This window comes from Mandrillus leucophaeus, unplaced genomic scaffold, assembly GCF_000951045.1.
Source record: "Mandrillus leucophaeus isolate KB7577 unplaced genomic scaffold, Mleu.le_1.0 Scaffold119, whole genome shotgun sequence".
Lineage (NCBI taxonomy): Eukaryota > Metazoa > Chordata > Mammalia > Primates > Cercopithecidae > Mandrillus > Mandrillus leucophaeus.
Window position 1 is genome coordinate 3,654,067 of NW_012100209.1, and position 5,082 is coordinate 3,659,148.

Below are 5,082 nucleotides of genomic sequence, written 5' to 3' on the forward strand. Positions count from 1 at the left end.
AGAGCTTCTGAACAGCAATTGAAACTACCATCAGAGTGAACAGGCAACCTGCAGGATGGGAGAAAATTTTTACAATCTACCCAACTGACAAAGATTATCTAATATCTAGAATCTACAAAGAACTTAAACAAATTCACAAGAAAAAATCAAACAACTCCATCAAAAATTGGGCAAGTATCTGAACAGACACTTCTCAAAAGAAGACATTTATGCACCCAGCAGACACGTGAAAAAATGGTCATCATCACTGGCCATCAGAGAAACAAAAATCAAAACCACAATGAGACACCATCTCACACCAGTTAGAATGGCAATCATTAGAAAGTCAGGAAATAACAGGTGCTGAACAAGATGTGGAGAAATGGGAGCACTTTTACACTGTTGGTGGAACTGTAAACTAGTTCAACCATTGTGGAAAACAGTGTGGCGATTCCTCAAGGATCTAGAACTAGAAATAGCATTTGACCCAGTCATCCCGTAACTGGGTATACACCCAACGGATTATAAATCATGCTCCTATAATGACACATGCACACATATGTTTATTGCGGCACTATTCACAATAGCAAAGATGTGGTACCAACCCAAATGTCCGTTAATGATAGACTGGATTAAGAAAATGTGGCACACATACACCATGGAATACTATGCAGCCAAAAAAGGGATGGAACTGGAAACTATTATTCTGAGCAAACTATCGCAAGGATAGAAAACCAAACACCACGTGTTCTCACTCATAGGTGGGAACTGAACAATGAGAACACTTGGACACAGGGCGGGGAACATCACACACTGGGGCCTGTGGTGGGGTGGGGGGAAGGGAGAGGGATAGCATTAGGTGATATACCTAATGTAAATGACGAATTAATGGGTGAAGCCTACCAACATGGTACATGTATACATATGTAACAAACCTGCACATGTACTCTAGAACTTAAAGTATAATAAAAAAAAAATGAGGGGCTTTTTTTCCCACTCCACTTGCAAGGTGATTCTAGTTCACCCGTAAGTAACTCGCATTTCCTGGTTTTCCACAGCAACACAGAATCACACGGTATTGGGACAAGAATAGCCAGATAGAATTTAGGTTTTGATCAGACATATGATGTGAGTCCCAAACATCCAACCTGAGTTCAAGATTGGGTGGTGTTTCACTGGCTTCAGGGCCCTTGGGAGCTGAGGCTCCCAAATAATGTGAAGCTTTCCTTTCAACCACTAGATAGACTAGAGAAACCACCTCCCTATACCCTTCACCCTTGCTCCCCACTGCCAAAATTGGAATCTTCTCATACAGGGATCTTTTCAGCAAGAAAAACTAAATAGATACTTTTTTGTCTAATTTTTTTTTTCTTTTTAGATGTTGGATGAGACAGATATCTTCCAGAATATTTCTCTCAATTGTGGAGAAAACAAATTCTTAAAGCCTCTTGTGAAATTTTCATGTAAATAATTTGGAGAAGTTAAATTGCAAGAGATTACTAGTTCTCAGTTCTCAGCAGACACTATATTTTAACTTCCAAAAGCTTGAAATGTATGGGTGAGTTTTATTCCAATTATCATCAAAAACTGCAAAAACAGAACCCTTATAAAATATTCTGATCTCTCTTTAAGCTGTAACTGTTTTGAGGCAATATGGAGCCTGATATAAGATGGAAACATTAAAACTTATTTGATGAGGTACTAATGAAAGAGCTAATTGGTAGCTTTTCTTTTTTAATATTCTATTGTTAGGAAGAAAAACTGTTTTATGTTAAAACAATTTTATTTTTATTTATTTATTTTTTTGAGACAGAGTTATGTTCTGTCACCCAGGCTGGAGCACAATGGCGTGATCTCAGCTCACTGCAACCTCAGCCTCCTGGGTTCAAGCAATTCTCTGACTCAGCCTCTCAAGTAGCTGTGATTACAGGCACCTGCCATCATGCCCAGCTATTTTTTGTATTTTTAGTGGACTTGGGGTTTCACCACTTTGGCCAGGCTGGTCTTGAACTCCTGACCTCGTGATCCACCTGCCTCAGCCTCCCAAAGTGGTGGGATTACAAGCCACCATGCCCAGCAACAATTTTTATTCAAATGAAAATAATTACTTCTCTGAACTTTTTTGTTATGTTGACCTAGCATATCATATCATATGGTTTCTTATTTATTAATTTCCACATCTCCAGGCATTTTGGAGGTATCTAAAATTACATGCAGGCATTTTACCCATTACTTTACAATTTTCATACAAACATAGAATAAAAGAATGTTCAGTGAATAGAGGAAGATAGGAAAAAGTCTTCCAATTCAGTGCCATGGTAGAAGAGCAGAAATTCTGCAGTTTTCTCATAGTTGCCATACTCTCTTGAGTTTTCCAAAAATCAGTGATCCCATTGAACCATTGATGATAGCTTTATGAGCATTTAGAGAATTTCAATTACAATGAAGCCCATCTTATTCTACCCTGTCACCTACTAATGTATTTCATTCACATGAACCATTTGTCTGCAAGGCAGTTCAGCATATCTTACCCAACAGATTTCAGAGGATGCTCTAGTTTATCGCCAACTATAGATTCTTGCTTTACATCTCCATTTACAGTTACTAAATTTCTTATTTCTTCTTCTTCTTATTATTTTTTTTTTTTTTTTTGTGCATGCCCAGAGGCTCAAGAAAGGACATTTACTATAGCCAAGGTAAGCTGGGTAGTCCAGGCGCATGACTGACCTTGGCTAAAGAGTATGTTCGCTTTACTTTTAACTAATTTAACTCCTAGAGAAACTTGATCTCAAATGTCCTCTGGAATGACATTTGTTTAAAAAACATGACCTCTGATTCTTTTCAGATTTAAGCAAAGCGATTATAAAAAAGAAAGACAAAGAAATGGTTATAGTCTGAGTTATGTATTTTTGTGAATGAAATGGTAATTTTGTTGGAAACATGATTAACAATTTTGAAATATTAAGATTGAAAATGAAATCATCATATTACTCACGTTTAAGGAGAGTTTGTAGTGTCCTCGGACCTAACCTGTAAATTATTTAGGAAAAAATAGATATGCACAATGAAGAGGGTATATATGTTAATCCAAACAAAGCTTCTTTTCTTATTGCTAGCTAACACAAGGTAACGCTGTCATATCCCAGAGGCCTAGCAACACCTAGAGTGTTGTCAAAATAAATGTTCTCTGGAACTTGAACTTTGCAAATGATTACACCAATCAGCAGTAACCCTGAAACCCTGGGTGTTGGATGTTACACAGAGTTTTGAATTTTCAGTGAGTTTTCAAGTCAAGGGTTACTGTAGTAGCTATTGCTACTGCATAGAAATCTCTCAATTTTAAAGAATCCTTTAGATTAATTACTTAAAATTGCTGCCCCCCTTAGGAATGTACAGATTCTTAGTTTTTGATTATAGAATATTTATTGGTAACTATTTAAGAAATATTATTTGTAGACAATGTGATTGTGTATGTAGAAAATTCAAAAGAATCTACAAACATTAGAATTAATAAATCAATTTGGTATGATTTATCTACACAAGTTTATTATAGGAAAAAGTGTTTCTATATGCCAGCAAAACCAAACAGAAAATTTAATTTGGAAAGAATTAAAATAGCAATGATCAAATGGGCTCTTTATATGTAATGATGATTATGCTTCTCTGAAATGGTTGCAATGTAACTTGAGATTGACTAAAATGGATTTCATCCTAAGGTGAAGCAGAACAAAATAGTGCAATAGAAAAGAAAAAACTATAGAGAATGAGAATGTGAGCCGGGCGCGGTGGCTCACGCCTGTAATCCCAGCACTTTGGGAGGCCGAGGCGGGCGGATCACAAGGTCAGGAGATCGAGACCATGGTGAAACCCCGTTTCTACTAAAAAAACAAAAAATTAGCCGGGCGCGGTGGCGGGCGCCTGTAGTCCTAGCTACTCGGGAGGCTGAGGCAGGAGAATGGCGTGAACCCGGGAGGCGGAGCTTGCAGTGAGCCGAGATTGTGCCACTGCACTCCAGCCTGGGCGAAAAAAAAAAAAAAAAAAAAAAAAAAGAGAATGAGAATGTGGATACATATTCTGGTCTTGTTTCTGCACTGAGCAGCTACCAGCTATGCGAGCTTCAATAAATCACTTTACCTCATTGGAACACTGGTCCCTCATTTGTAAAATAAGTGCTTTTCAAACTTTTTTCAAATCAGTAGAAAACAGCTAAAACAAATATTCCTTAGACAACTTGAATTTTCATCACATGGTGGGAAATGATGATCTCAGCAAGTCTACAGATTACTTGAAGCATAGCTGGGAAACCACCACTCAAAGGTCATATACTTTAACATACATGGTAGTAACTTTCCTAAGGACAGAGTGAGTCAGAACCGGAAAACAGACTATCTGATTTCCAGTCTTTTTTTTAACTCTCTTATACTACATTGAGACTTTAAAGATTGAAATTTGAGCCTAAAGAGGAAAGTAGAGTGGTGTGCTGCAGACCAGTGTTGAAGCTAGTTTGGGGCTGAGATGGCAGTTTCACCCTTTATTACCAGAGAAGATAAATAGGAAAAGAAATCTTCGGTGACTGGACAAGAATATATGTCATTTAATTTGCATACTTCTTTCTTTAATTCGTCTTTGAGGCACTAAAATAAAATTCATTTGTCCTGAGTTCAAAGTGTTTGGAGCTAAAGGCAAATTCTAGAAGTCTTAATACAGAGAGATGGAAAGTTAGTTGCCAGTAGGATGATCTTAAAGAGGGCTTTATTTGTGTGGGCTTTGAGGAGGACAGAGAAGTAAGACTGCATGCTGTGGCACTGGAAAAACACAGGTGGAGAGAGTTAAGGGTGGTATGGGGAAATCCTTGAGATGGAATGCAAATGTCTGTGATCCAAACACTAGAATTGAGCCAGCACCAACTGAGAATCTAGAATTTTTCCAAAAATGTACTTGGGTTCTCCATCTTGGGTTCTTTTGGAAGGTTAAATGACATATCCCACTCGTGAGTTCTTTTCTTTTTTTTTTTTTTTTGTTTCCATCCTTTTATTATTATTATTATTTTATTATACTTTAAGTTCTTGGATACATGTGCACAACATGCAGGTTTGATACATA

At 37.3% G+C, this 5,082-nt stretch overlaps 1 protein-coding gene across 2 annotated transcripts in view; it reads right to left on the reverse strand.

Annotated features, from left to right (window-relative positions):
- C6 (complement component 6) overlaps nucleotides 1-5,082 on the reverse strand; it is a 137,997-nt gene that overhangs the window by 73,494 nt on the left and 59,421 nt on the right. The window contains exon 1 of one of the 2 annotated variants that reach the window (XM_011966375.1): nucleotides 2,975-3,192. The exons of the other annotated variant lie outside the window; for it this stretch is intronic. The gene's annotated coding sequence lies outside the window, so the exon portion shown is untranslated. Of the gene's footprint in view, nucleotides 1-2,974; nucleotides 3,193-5,082 lie in introns of those variants that run through there. 2 annotated transcript variants of the gene reach the window in all.